The sequence below is a fragment of the Symphalangus syndactylus genome, chromosome 3, assembly GCF_028878055.3.
Source record: "Symphalangus syndactylus isolate Jambi chromosome 3, NHGRI_mSymSyn1-v2.1_pri, whole genome shotgun sequence".
NCBI lineage: Eukaryota > Metazoa > Chordata > Mammalia > Primates > Hylobatidae > Symphalangus > Symphalangus syndactylus.
This window is the reverse complement of record NC_072425.2, coordinates 50,248,708-50,264,434: the sequence shown is the minus strand read 5'-3', so window position 1 is coordinate 50,264,434 and position 15,727 is coordinate 50,248,708. Positions and strand designations below refer to the sequence as shown.

General features: G+C 45.1%; 1 pseudogene; it reads left to right on the top strand.

Annotated features, from left to right (window-relative positions):
• Window positions 1-15,727, top strand: part of LOC134736190 (leishmanolysin-like peptidase) — a 45,438-nt pseudogene that overhangs the window by 14,334 nt on the left and 15,377 nt on the right.

The following is a 15,727-nucleotide window of genomic DNA, read 5'->3' as shown; positions in this document are numbered from 1 at the left end:
CTCTTGTCCTATCAACACTCTCATGTAATTCTCATCTCTAAGCTATGTACATTCTGCTTCCCAACCCATAACATCTACCTTGTAGTGATTCATATCCTGTGTATACCCTTAGGATATAAATGCTTTTTCTTCCATGAAGCTTTCTAATATTTATTCTTGTTTCTATCATTTATTGACTCTTAACCATAAAATAGTATGGTACTGTTCATTTTCTGCTTTTTCTTCTAATTTCAAAATACTGTTAATATTTTAGAAAAAAATATTTATTATTATTATTATTTTTGAGACAGAGTCTCACTCTGTCACCCAGGCTGGAGTGCAGTGATGGGATCTCGGCTCACTGCAACCTCTGCCTCCGGGTTCAAGCGATTCTCATGCCGCAGCCACTCGAGTAGCTGGGAATACAGGTGTCCACCATTACGCCTGGCTGATTTTTGTATTTTTAGTAGAGGTGGGGTTTCACCAGGTTGGCCAGGCTGGTCTCAAACTCCTGACCTCAGGTTATCCCCCTCCCTTGGTGTCCCAAAGTGCTGGGATTACAAGTGTGAGCCACTGTACCTGGCTGAAAAAAAATATATCCTACTCATCTTTCCTCAGTTGAAACTGCTAGAGGGCAGGCACTGTATCAGGTACTTTTTTGGTATCCCTTTTAGCACCAACCACAGTGCTCAATCAAGTCTCACTTTAAAGAATGATGACATTGCACTGAAGCTGTGGTGATGCTTACTTGATGTGGATCATTGAACGATACACTTACAGAAGAGGTCACACTTCATTGTTTTTGTGAGAGCTTAAAACAAATTTTTGAAAGAGTGATATATTTCAACTTAAATGATAGAGGTATTTAAAAATGACTCCATTTTAACTTAACTGATGATAGACTTATTTCAAAATGACTTCAAATATACTTTGAACTCTTCTTTTGAAATTATCTGTAGAAGTAGTTTAATAGTCACTAAAGTAAATCAATCTCAGTAATTTTGCATCACACCTTCTATTAACCAGTTTAGTCAACTACCTTTACTGGACTTGGTTCTGGGCAACTTTGGGCTATTTGCAAAAATTGCATCTACTTGCCAAGTAAAAATTTGCTACCATCAGACAGGTTCAGAAGCATACACTGACTTGGAAGGTAGTTCCAAGAGAGAAGTTTCAGAAATATTTAAAGTGCAATAGTATAATTGAATGTGAAGTCTTTGTAGAAAACAACTTTGAGATTTTTTTTTAACAGTTAAATTTTTGGCTGGGTGCAGTGGCTCACGCCTGTAATCCCAGCACTTTGGGAGGCTGAGGTGGGCAGATCACCTGAAGTCAGGAGTTCAAGACCAGCCTGGTCAACATGGTGAACCCCCGTCTCTACTAAAAATACAAAAATTAGCTGGGCATGGTAGTGCACGCCTGTAGTCCCAGCTACTCAGGAGGCTGAGGCATGAGAATTGCTTGAACCCAGGAGGCAGAGGTTGCTGTGAGTTGAGATCACGCCATTCCAGCCTGGGCAACAGAGTGAGACCCGGTCTCAAAAAAAAAAAAAAATTTAAATTCAAATTAAAATAATTACTATTTCTAAATGTTTTAAAAGTTAGCAGTAATGTGTTTGCTTTTGCTTTTAAAAACCGATTTCATTAACCATCACTTGCAGATGAGATGTGAGTCTAGCCTTTAAAGACAAAGTCTAGATAAAATTACGGTGACTGCACAGAGGATTTGGGATAGGGAGAAAGAATGAAGAAATTTACTGTTCTGCGTTTCTATGCTGTATTCTTGTTTATAATAAATTTACATGTTATTTCTATAAATTATAAAAATTTATTATAAATTTATAAATTTATTCCAATTTATAAAATGTTATTTTTATACTTTCAAACCCCAAACAAAATTTGACTTATGGCTGGGTGCAGTGGCTCACACCTTCAATCCTAGCACTTTGAGACACCAAGGCAGGGGGAATCACTTGAGCCCAGGAGTTTGAGACCAGCCTGGGCAAGCATAGTAAGACCCTGTCTCTACAAAATAATTTTTTAAATTAGCTGGGTATGGTGGCATGCACCTGTAGTCCCAGCTACTTGGGGAAGATTATTTGAGCCTGGGAGTTTAAGGCTGCAGTGAACTATGATAGCACCACTACACTCCAGATTGGGTGACAGAACAAGATCCTGTCTCTAAAACATTTTTTTTTTTTTTTTTTGACTTAGAAAATTTAGTGACTTTTAGAGTGACTTGTGTTTGATAGAGATTTAAGCTGACATGTAAAAGGACACTGGAATTCACAGAAATGTTATTCTTTACAACTTAGCTTTGAGGGTTCTGTGAATTCAAATTGTATTTAAAGATCTGTATAGGCTGGGTGCAGTGGCTCACACCTGTAGTCCTAGCACTTTGGGAGGCTGAAGTGGGTGGGTCAGTTGAGTCCAGGAGTTCAAGACCAGCCTGGGCAACATGACAAAACCCGCACCCCATCTCTACAAGAAAATATGAAAATTACCCAGGCATAGTGGCACATGTTACTCAGTTTGTTTATAGTAACAGTATAGTCCCAGCTACTCAGGAGACTGAGGTAGGAAGATCACCTAAGCCCAGGGTAGTCAAAACTGCAGTGAGCTGAGATTGCCACTATATTCCAGCCTGGGCAATAGAGCAAGACCCTGTCTCAAAAAAAAAAAAAAAAAAAAGCTGTGTGTATGTGTGTCCCCTTCTAATTTTGGGGGAAAGTGTGCATAGCTTCCGTCAGATTCTTAAAAAGGTGCTAGACTCAAAGTTTAAGAACTCCTGCCACAGAGTGTAACCCTTTTAGAACCTAAATAACTTAACCCTCTTTATATGAGGTTAAAGATATGCCCACGCTCCAAATTGTGCTTTTTATAGCCAATGTTTTTAATAAATGTTAACATATTTTTCTATAGTTGAAGGAGAAATCTCATATACTAGAATCTTACTGACCTGATTTTTTTTTTTTTTTTTCTGTTTGAAGGTTTCTTGTTCTTCTCAAGGTCTGAAGGTTTGGGTCCACGATACTTCATATTTATGTAGTCAGGCTGGGCAGGTCCTCCCCGTCATATTCAGATGAATGGCTGGATTCATGATGGAAACCTGCTCTGCCCATCGTGTTGGGACTTCTGTGAGGAAGGACTGTCTGTGAGGACTTTCTGTCCTCCAGAAACAGATCCTCCAGCTACTAACCTGACCCAAGCTCTGCCACTGGGTGAGTACTCTCTATGGTTGGAATAAAGAGGGAAAAGCAAAGGAGGTGAACTTCTCTTATAAAATGATGAAATTTCCCTTTAAGAAAACTCTGAAACAAGTTGAGTTTCTTCTCTTCTTTTATGGGAAAATCCTCCTTCCCACCATTATCGGAAATTGAAGATATGTCAACTTGACACTTTTGGGTAAGAGCAAGGGTGAGGAACCTTTCTGTGTGAAGAACCTCTGAGTTGCACAAAACTATTCATCAAAGATCACAAAAAGTGAATGTTTTATCCATTCATTTGGAAATTAAGGGTAAACAAAATTCTGCTCATTAAATACAAAAAGTGATTAAATATATCATCTTAGTTGTATCATAATCAGCTGAAGTGAAAGTGGGGGAAAGACCTGGAAAAGATACTCAAAAAAAGGAATTGGCATACCCACAAAGAGGAGAAAGATGCAAGGAGACACAAATACACACATGCAAAATGAGACAGAAAGACACGGGCTGGCAAAGACCAGGGGGGTTTCATTGAGGAATAGCACCATGTACTCGTTCTGTGAGACTCCAGGGAATAGAACTGGCACCAAGAGATTGAAGCTGTAAGGAGACAGATTCCAGTTAAATCCTTTAGAAGCAGGAGGGGAATGCAGAGGATGCCCTTGAGAAGAATGCATTCCCCATAAAATTGACAGTATTCAAACTGAGGCTGATAATGCATTGTTGAGAGTATAAAAGCAAAATTCATGAATTCACAATTAAAGCTTTGATTTAAATGACCTATGAGATTTTTATGGCAGTTTGACATTTCAGATTATGAACAATAAAAATCTTATGCAGTGTTTCATTTTCTCAACTAGAGGTATTTTTTAGGTGGAACTGCATTGCCCTTTGCCTAGTCCATGGTGTGACTGAAAAGAGAGGGCCACACTCAGTTTTCAAGTCAAAGTTTCTCCACCTCTAAGATTAACTTCCCTTCTTTTCCAAATCCTGAGGCCTTCATCTCCCAGGGGGATGTAAGCAGAGGATGAGTTTTAGAAGATGAGGATCTGTGTTAGGGGTCCCCAGGAGCACCCTAAGTTTGTTGGTTCACCAGAAGGACTCGCAGGACTCAGCTGCTCATCATAGTAGTCATGGCTAAGAAAGATTTGTTAAATGACACAGAGCAAAATCAGCAAAGGGAAGAGGTGCATGGGGCAAAGTCCTGAGGAAACCAATTCCCAGATACCAGCAAAGGGAAGAGGTGCATGGGGCAAAGTCCTGAGGAAACCAATTCCCAGATACCAGCAAAGGCCCTCCTTGCAAGCAGAACATTGCAAAAATAGTAGTCTCAGGCCTGCTGTGTTAACTCTTTTCTATACAGTACTCCAAGTGAGTCAGTGGAGTTTTCTACAATAGTAATGACACAATGAATTATTTGATATAAAGTCTTAGGTCAAGGCAGGTGGATCACTTGAGGCCAGGAGTTCAAGACCAACATGGCGAAAACCTGTCTCTACTGAAAATACAAAAATTAGCCACATGTGGTGTCACGCACCTGTAATCCCAGCTACTCAGGAGGCTGAGGCAGGAGAATCACTTGAACCCAGGAGGTGGAGCCAAGATCGCACCATTGCACTCCAGCTTGGCCAATAGAATGAGACTCTTGTCTCAAAAAGAAAAAGAAAAACACATGTTTATTGTTTAAAACATTTAAAAGGACAACTTATCCTAAAATGAGGTCATGTTGGCCTCATCTCCTTACTGCTATGAAAATCTTCCCATTATGAGAACTGTTTTGGGAAATAGTTTACCTATGAGGACACCTCATGGCTGAATTAAAATATATCCCTAGTGCCCAAAATCTGTAGAATCTTCTGCTGTTTCCAAATCAAGCCTGATTGATTGGTGACATGAATGGATGGGTACATATGTACCTCCCAGGTTCATGCCATTCTCCTGCTCATGACGGCAGTTGGACAGATACTGGAGGAGAAAATGTCACTTTGCCATGCGCACCATGCCTCGAAGGTAAATCAGCACCAACAGCAGTTTCAAGCCTCAGTCTGTGGATTTCCCTGCAACCACAGGCACCCCTTCTACTCAGAACACAGCAGAATGCTGAGCTATGCAGCCAGCAGTTAACAAGCCACTCTCAAGAGCCGGAGTTGTCCCAAAAGAGACAGGCAAATCAGAGATCAGCAGCCCTTGTAAAGTGTCTGGTGCAACAATGAGCAACGGGGCCTGCGACATCCCCAACTCTTGCTCCCCAAGAAAGCTGTATCCCCAGTCAGTCCCCCTCAGCACTGACCGAAGATACCCGGTGCCTCTAGCCACCGTCACCACTGTCCAAGGCACTGTCTTCTGCAGGGAGGTATCTAATTTATTCAGTCACAAATTCTTTTTTAGCTTTTCCTAGAGAAAAACAAGTCCCCAAGAAAAAAATTCTATGTAGAGAAAAAGTATTTTCTCTCATGTTAGTACATGCAGAACATTTAATATTCCACAATATATATGGTTTTTTAATCATAAGAGGGTGATGGCTTTTATTTGTGCCATGCTTGGTGTGGGCTTGGTTTCTAGAAGCGACAGGACATGGAGGGATGCTGACAGTGGTGCTGTAAGCCCACCTTCATCCTGAGTTCCTTCACTGAACCTTACGTTTCCATAACACCATCTTTACACAAACAAGAAAAAATTCTAAAAACAAGATGAGAAAAACCTATGAAGATTCCACTGTGAAATAAGGTTCAACCCATCTTTCCACTACTACTGTCTACCTCAAACTTTATGCAGCTGTAGGGAAAAGGTTTGCAGAGATGTCACAGGGCTGAACATCTCCATGCAGGCTCCAGGAAATGCCACAGCCAAGTAGCTTCATGTGTCACAAAATAGTGGAAGTTTGGGTGGGAGAGTGCTGGACCCTGAGTTCAGAAGTAAGAGAAGTCTTGACCCTGGGTATCCTGGTGGAGAATAGATGATGTCTGCCCCTTCTCTCCCTGACAAAGGCTGGGATGGAGATGGGCCCTCTTAGCTCAGCCAACATGTGAAGCACATTCCCCATCCCACTGCCTCTCCCTTTCTTGCACTCTGGAGTGGCGGTGGGGACAGACCTTCCAGCTCTGTGCATGTGTAGGTGGGGGGCCAGGGGGGCAGCTTCATGGAGGCTGCTGAGGGTGGTGAACTCCCCTGCCCCAGATGAGGGAATGACCCTGCTGGGAGGTCAGACCCTGCAAGGGCTGTGGGGGTATCAGGTGGAGTGGGCTCCAGGTGTACCCTCAATGCACTGGGCAGGTCTCAGGCCAGGCTCCCTGGACCCCGCCTGTGTGATGTGGTCACTCCCTGGGGGACTGCTGTCAGGCCCCAGCCACCCAACCTTGGCAGCACCGTCCCATTGCAGGACTGGACTTTGTGAGTCCTGAGACAGGACAGTGCTTCCCAGGCCTGACAGACTGGGAGGACCTGTTAAGTCCTCCATCCCTAGACCAGCCTCCCACACAGCATGGACAGTCTCCTACATTTACCTTCAGGGCACTGACTGATCCTTCTCACTCTAAGGCAACCAAGGCAGAGCTGAGGACATGTGCCAAGCTGGGAGCCAGTCCCCTCCCTAAATGGGCCTGAGGGAAGCACCATCCCTGTCCCAACCCTCCACGAGTTTCAGCCCAGGAGACACATAGGGAAGGGAGGACAGAGCCCCTCTGCTGGCTGACACTGGAAAAGCGGGACCTGGGAGAAGAGGGAGCGCAGGGCTGGCAGGGGATGCTCCAGGCCCATGGAGAGCTCAGGTTGCCCCATGGGGCTGCCCCTCCTGCACTGGAGGCTGTGCCCTCTGCAGGATCTGAGAAAGTCCAGTCCTGAGATGGGACAGCACTGCCCAGGGTGGATGGCCGGGGCCCGACAGCAGTTCCCCAGGGAGTGACCACATCACTCGGCCAGCGTCCAGGGAACCTGGGCCGAGACCTGCCCAGTGCACTAAGGGTGCACCTGGAGCCCACCTCACCTGACGCCCCCACAGTACTGAGAGGGTCTGACCTCCCAGCATGCACCTGCCTCTCCCTGCACCCCAGCTGCCCACCCTGCCTTTTCCCTGGCTTCCTCCATCCTGTGCAGCCCATAGACTGTGACCATCTCACCGGCCACTCTGGCCCTTCCTTTGCGTTTGTCCCTGTAAAAATCTCTGAGCAAGGGGGAGGGAGCCAAGATGGCCGAATAGGAACAGCTCTAGTCTACAGCTTCCAGCGTGAGCGACGCAGAAGATGGGTGATTTCTGCATTTCCATCTGAGGTACCGGGTTCATCTCACTAGGGAGTGCCAGACGGCGCAAGACAATGGGTGCAGTGCACCGTGCTCGAGCCGAAGCAGGGCGAGGCATTGCCTCACTCGAGAAGTGCAAGAGGTCAGGGAGTTCCCTTTCCTAGTCAAAGAAAGGAGTGACAGACAGCACCTGGAAAATCAGGTCACTCCCACCCTAATACTGCGCTTTTCCGACGGGCTTAAAAAACAGCACACCAGGAGATTATATCCCACACCTGGCTCAGAGGGTCCTACGCCCACGGAGTCTCGCTGATTGCTAGCAAGCACAGCAGTCTGAGATCAAACTGCAAGGCGACAGCGAGGCTGGGGGAGGGGCACCCACCATTGCCCAGGCTTGCTTAGGTAAACAAAGCAGCCGGGAAGCTCTAACTGGGTGGAGCCCACCACAGCTCAAAGAGGCCTGCCTGCCTCTGTAGGCTCCACCTCTGGGGGCAGGGCACAAACAAAAAGACAGCAGTAACCTCTGCAGACTTAAATGTCCCTGTCTGACAGCTTTGAAGAGAGTAGTGGTTCTCCCAGCATGGAGTTTGAGATCTGAGAATGGGCAGACTGCCTCCTCAAGTGGGTCCCTGACCCCTGACCCCTGAGCAGCCTAACTGGGAGGCACCCCCAAGTAGGGGCAGACTGACACCTCACACAGCCGGGTACTCCTCTGAGACAAAACTTCCAGAGGAACAATCAGGCAGCAGCATTCGCGGTTCACGAAAATCTGCTCTTCTGCAGCCTCCACTGCTGAGACCCAGGCAAACAGGGTCTGGAGTGGACCTCTAGCAAAATCCAACAGACCTGCAGCTGAGGGTCCTGTCTGTTAAAAGGAAAACTAACAAATAGAAAGGACATCCACACCAAAAACCCATCTGTACATCACCATCATCAAAGACCAAGTAGATAAAACCACAAAGATGGGGAAAAAAACAGAGCAGAAAAACAGGAAATTCTGAAAAGCAGAGTGCCTCTCCTCCTCCAAAGGAATGCAGTTCCTCACCAGCAATGGAACAAAGCTGGATGGAGAATGACTTTGACGAGTTGAGAGAAGAAGGCTTCAGATGATCAAACTACTCCAAGCTACAGGAGGAAATTCAAACCAAAGGCAAAGAAATTAAAAACTTTGAAAAAAATTTAGACGAATGTATAACTAGAATAACCAATACAGAGAAGTGCTTAAAGGAGCTGTTGGAGTTGAAAGCCAAGGCTCGAGAACTACGTGAAGATTGCAGAAGCCTCAGGAGCCGATGCAATCAACTGGAAGAAAGGGTATCAGTGATGGAAGATGAAATGAAGTGAGAAGGGAAGTTTAGAGAAAAAAGAATAAAAAAGAAATGAACAAAGCCTCCAAGAAATATGGGACTATGTGAAAAGACCAAATCTATGTCTGATTGGTGTACCTGAAAGTGACAGGGAGAATGGAACCAAGTTGGAAAACACTCTGCAGGATATTATCCAGGAGAACTTCCCCAATCTAGCAAGGCAGGCCAACATTCAGATTCAGGAAATACAGAGAATGCCACAAAGATACTCCTTGAGAAGAGCAACTCCAAGACACATAATTGTCAGATTCACCAAAGTTGAAATGAAGGAAAAAATGTTAAGAGCAGCCAGAGAGAAAGGTCGGGTTACCCACAAAGGGAAGCCCATCAGACTAACAGCTGATCTCCTGGCAGAAACTTTATAAGCCAGAAGAGAGTGGGGGCCAATATTCAACATTCTTTTTTTTTTCTTTTTTTTTTGAGACGGAGTCTCGCTCTTTCACCCAGGCTGGAGTGCAGTGGCACGATCTTGGCTCACTGCAGGCTCCGCCCCCCGGAGTTCACGCCATTCTCCTGCCTCAGCCTCCCGCGTAGCTGGGACTACAGGTGCCCGCAACCTCGCCCGGCTAATTTTTTGTATTTTTAGTAGAGACGGGGTTTCACCATGTTGACCAGGATGGTCTCGATCTCTCGACCTCGTGATCCACCCGCCTCGGCCTCCCAAAGTGCTGGGATTACAGGCGTGAGCCACCGCGCCCAGCCTTCAACATTCTTAAAGAAAAGAATTTTCAACCCAGAATTGCATATCCAGCCAAACTAAGCTTCATAAATGAAGGAGAAATAAAATACTTTACAGACAAGCAAATGCTGAGAGATTTTGTCACCACCAGGCTTGCCCTAAAAGAGCTCCTAAAGGAAGTACTAAACATGGAAAGGAACAACCAGTACCAGACACTGCAAAAACATGCCAAATTGTAAAGATCATCGAGGCTAGGAAGAAGCTGCATCAACTAATGAGCAAAATAACCAGCTAACATCATAATGACAGGATCAAATTCACACATAACAATATTAACTTTAAATGTAAATGGACTAAATGCTCCAATTAAAAGACACAGACTGGCAAATGGGATAAAGAGTCAAGACCCATCAGTGTGCTGTATTCAGGAAACCCAACTCATGTGCAGAGACACACATAGGCTCAAAATAAAAGGATGGAGGAAGATCTACCAAGCAAATGGAAAACAAAAAAAGGCAAGGATTGCAATCCTAGTCTCTGATAAAACAGACTTTAAACCAACAAAGATCAAAAGAGACAAAGAAGGCCATTACATAATGGTAAAGGGATCAATTCAACAAGAAGAGCTAACTATCCTAAATACATATGCACCCAACACAGGAGCACCCAGATTCATAAAGCAAGTCCTGAGTGACCTACAAAGAGACTTAGACTCCCATACAATAATAATGGGAGACTTTAACGCCCCACTGTCAACATTAGACAGATCGAGACAGAAAGTTAACAAGGATACCCAGGAATTGGACTCAGCTCTTCACCAAGTGGACCTAATAGACATCTACAGAACTCTCCACCCCAAATCAACAGAATATACATTTTTTTCAGTACCACACCACACCTATTCCAAAATTGACCACATAGTTGGAAGTAAAGCTCTCCTCAGCAAATGTAAAAGAACAGAAATTATAACAAATTGTCTCTCAGACCACAGTGCAATCAAACTAGAACTCAGGATTAGGAAACTCACTCAAAACCGCTCAACTACATGGAAACTGAACAACCCGCTCCTGAATGACTACTGGGTACATAATAAAATGAAGGCAGAAATAAAGATGTTCTTTGAAACCAACGAGAACAAAGACACAATATACCAGAATCTCTGGGACACATTCAAAGCAGTGTGTAGAGGGAAATTTATAGCACTAAATGCCCACAAGAGAAAGCAGAAAAGATCCAAAATTGACACCCTAACATCACAATTAAAAGAACTAGAAAAGCAAGAGCAAACACATTCAAAAGCTAGCAGAAGGCAAGAAATAACTAAAATCAGAGCAGAGCTGAAGGAAATAGAGAAACAAAAAACCCTTCAAAATATTAATGAATCCAGGAGCTGGTTTTTTGAAAAGATCAACAAAATTGATGGACCGCTAGCAAGACTAATAAAGAAGAAAAGAGAGAAGAATCAAATAGATGTAATAAAAAATGATAAAGAGGATATCACCACTGATCCCATAGAAATACAAACTACCATCAGAGAATACTACAAACACCTCTATGCAAATAAACTAGAAAATCTAGAAATGGATAAATTCCTCGACACATATACCCTCCCAAAACTAAACCAGGAAGAAGTTGAATCTCTGAATAGACCAATAACAGGCTCTGAAATTGTGGCAATAATCAATAGCTTACCAACCAAAAAGAGTCCAGGACCAGATGGATTCACAGCCGAATTCTACCAGAGGTACAAGGAGGAACTGGCACCATTCCTTCTGAAACTATTCCAATCAATAGAAAAAGAGGGAATCCTCCCTAACTCATTTTATGAGGCCAGCATCATCCTGATACCAAAGCCGGGCAGAGACACAACCAAAAAAGAGAATTTTAGACCAATATCCTTGATGAACATTGATGCAAAAATCCTCAATAAAATACTGGCAAACCGAATCTGGCAGCACATCAAAAAGCTTATCCACCATGATCAAGTGGGCTTCATCCCTGGGATGCAAGGCTGGTTCAACATACGAAAATCAATAAATGTAATCCAGCATATAAAGACAAAAACCACATGATTATCTCAATAGATGCAGAAAAGGCCTTTGACAAAATTCAACAACCCTTCATGCTAAAAACTCTCAATAAATTAGGTATTGATGGGACGTATCTTAAAATAATAAGAGCTATCTATGACAAACCCACAGCCAATATCATACTGAATGGGCAAAAACTGGAAGCATTCCCTTTGAAAACTGGCACAAGACAGGGATGCCCTCTCTCACCACTCCTATTCAACATAGTGTTGGAAGTTCTGGCCAGGGAAATCAGGCAGGAGAAGGAAATAAAGGGTATTCATTTAGGAAAAGAGGAAGTCAAATTGTCCCTGTTTGCAGATGACATGATTGTATATCTAGAAAACCCCATTGTCTCAGCCCAAAATCTCCTTAAGCTGATAAGCAACGTCAGCAAAGTCTCAGGATACAAAATCAATGTACAAAAATCACAAGCATTCTTATACACCAGTGACAAACAGAGAGCCAAATCATGAGTGAACTCCCATTCACAATTGCTTCAAAGAGAATAAAATACCTAGGAATCCAACTTACAAGGGATGTGAAGGACCTCTTCAAGGAGAACTACAAACCACTGCTCAAGGAAAAAAAGAGGATACAAACAAATGGAAGAACATTCCATGCTCATGGGTTGGAAGAATCAATATCGTGAAAATGGCCATACTGCCCAAGGTAATTTATAGATTCAATGCCATCCCCATCAAGCTACCAACGACTTTCTTCACAGAATTGGAAAAAACTACTTTAAAGTTCATATGGAACCAAAAAAGAGCCAGCATCGCTAAGTCAATCCTAAGCCAAAAGAACAAAGCTGGAGGCATCACGCTACCTGACTTCAAACTATACTACAAGCCTACGGTAACCAAAACAGCATGGTACTGGTACCACAACAGAGATATAGATCAATGGAACAGAACAGAGCCCTCAGAAATAATCCTGCATATCTACAACTATCTGATCTTTGACAAACCTGACAAAAACAAGAAATGGGGAAAGGATTCCCTATTTAATAAATGGTGCTGGGAAAACTGGCTAGCCATATGTAGAAACCTGAAAGTGGATCCCTTCCTTACATCTTATACAAAAATTAATTCAAGATGGATTAAAGACTTACATGTTAGACCTAAAACCATAAAAACCCTAGAAGAAAACTTAGGCATTACCATTCAGGACATAGGCATGGGCAAGGACTTCATGTCTAAAACACCAAAAGCAATGGCAACAAAAGTCAAAATTGACAAATGAGATCTAATTAAACTAAAGAGCTTCTGCACAGCAAAAGAAACTACCATCAGAGTGAAGAGGCAACCTACAAAATGGGAGAAAATTTTTGCAACCTACTTATCTGACAAAGGGCTAATATCCAGAATCTAAAATGAACTCAAACAAATCTACAAGAAAAAAAACAAACAACCCCATCAACAAGTGGGCAAAGGACATGAACAGACACTTCTCAAAAGAAGACATTTATGCAGCCAAAAGACACATGAAAAAATGCTCATCATCATTGGCCATCAGAGAAATGCAAATAAAAACCACGAGATACCATCTCACACCAGTTAGAATGGCCATCATTAAAAAGTCAGGAAACAACAGGTGCTGGAGAGGATGTGGAGAAATAGGAACACTTTTACACTGTTGGTGGGACTGTAAACTAGTTCAACCATTGTGGAAGTCAGTGTGGCGACTCCTCAGGGATCTAGAACTAGAAATACTATTTGACCCAGCCATCCCATTACTGGGTATATACCCAAAGGACTATAAATCATGCTGCTATAAAGACACATGCACATGTATGTTTATTGTGGCACTATTCACAATAGCAAAGACTTGGAACCAACCCAAATGTCCAACAACGATAGACTGGATTAAGAAAATGTGGCACATATACACCATGGAATACTATGCAGCCATAAAAAATGATGAGTTCATGTCCTTTGTAGGGACATGGATGAAACTGGAAATCATCATTCTCAGTAAACTATCACAAGGACAAAAAACCAAACACCGCATGTTCTCAGTCATAGGTGGGAATTGAACAATGAGAACACATGGACACAGGACGGGGAACATCACACACTGGGGACTGTTGTGGGGTGGGGGGAGGGATAGCATTAGGTGATATACCTAATGCTAAGTGACGAGTTGATGGGTGCAGCACACCAGCATGGCACATGTATACATATGTAACAAACCTGCACATTGTGCACGTGTACCCTAAAACTTTATAATAATAATAAAATAAAATAAAATAAAATAAATCTCTGAGCAAGATCTCCCAGGTCCATCCAAACACTCACTTTTGACTGGGCCTTTGGGCACCACTGGCCCATCTGAGCTGTCCACAGGGCCTTCGATAATGTGCATTGTACCTGACATCTCCCAGCAGTGCTCAGCAGCCCCCGCACCAGGTCCATGCTGACCAGATCCCGCACGTCAGGTCCTCCCTGACCACACCCTCACTGATTAGAACCCCATGACCACGCCCCACTAACCAGGCCCTGCTGCCAGGCCCACAATTACCAGGACTCTACTCACCAGGACCTTACAGACCAGGGCCTCACTGACCAGGGCCTCACTGACAAGGCCCCACTGACCAGGTCTTCACTGACAAGGCCCCACTGACCAGGTCCTCACTGACAAGGCCCGCACTGACCAGGTCCTCACTGACAAGGCCTCGCTGACCAGGTCCTCACTGACAAGGCCTCGCTGACCAGGTCCTCACTGACAAGGCCCGCACTGACCAGGTCCTCACTGACAAGGCCTCACTGACCAGGTCCTCACTGACAAGGCCCGCACTGACCAGGTCCTCACTGACAAGGCCTCGCTGACCAGGTCCTCACTGACAAGGCCTCGCTGACCAGGTCCTCACTGACAAGGCCCGCACTGACCAGGTCCTCACTGACAAGGCCCGCACTGACCAGGTCCTCACTGACAAGGCCTCGCTGACCAGGTCCTCACTGACAAGGCCCGCACTGACCAGGTCCTCACTGACAAGGCCCGCACTGACCAGGTCCTCAATGACAAGGCCCGCACTGACCAGGTCCTTACAGACCGGGGCCTCACTGACCAAGTCCTTACTGACAAGGCCTCACTGAGCAGGTCCTCACTGACAAGGCCTCATTGATCAGGTTCCACCAGTCATGACCCCATTGCCTGGCCCCAAAGATGAGGCCCCACTGACCAGGCCTCAAGGGAACAGGCTGCCACTGACCAGGCCCGTTTTTTTTTTTTTTTTTGAGATGGAGTCTTGCTCTGTCGCCCAGGCTGGAGTGCAGTGGAGCGATCTCGGCTCACTGCAAGCTCCGCCTCTCGGGTTCACGCCATTCTCCTGCCTTGGCCTCCCAAGTAGCTGGGACTGCAGGCGCCCGCCACAACGCCCGGATAATTTTTTGTATTTTTTTTTTTTTTAGTAGAGACAAGGTTTCACCGTGTTAGCCAGGATGGTCTCGATCTCCTGACCTCGTGATCCGCCTGCCTCGGCCTCCCGAAGTGCTGGCATTATACGCATGAGCCACCGCACCCGGCCCTGACCAGGCCCCTGTTAAGCAGGCCCAAGGTGACCAGATGCCCCAAACTCTGACCCTAGTGAGTAGGCCCCACTGAATAGGCACCCACTGCTCAGATCCCCACTGACCAGGTCACCCCATAGACCAGTGCTACAAAAGCCACCACTGACCGCACTCTCTCTGAACAGGCCCCCACTGATTAGGTTCCACTGACCAGGCTGCCCTGATCAGGGCCCCACTGACAAGGGCGTCACTGATGAGGACATAGCCACCAGGCCCTGCTGACAAGGTCCCATGTGACCAGGCCTCCACTGAATAGCACCCCTTGACCTGGTCACCACTGACCCACCCCATGCTGACAAGGCCACCACTAAGCCCCAGCTGACCAGGTCTCCACTGACAAAGTCCTGCAGCCTAGTTTTACACTGACCAGACACCAAACAAGTGGCTGCCACTAGGTCCCCACTCACCAAGATGCCCACTACTAGATCCCCCTAATGAGACCCTCTCTAAGCAGCCCCCCGCTGACCATGCCCCCAATAAATAGGCCTCACTGACCAAGTCCCAACTGACTAGGTCCACTGACGAGGCCCACACTGATCAGGGCCCTCCTAACCATACCAGAAGGCCAAGCGACAACGAGAGTGGCCCGAGCGCCCACTGTGCCCTCCAAACCCACCTGC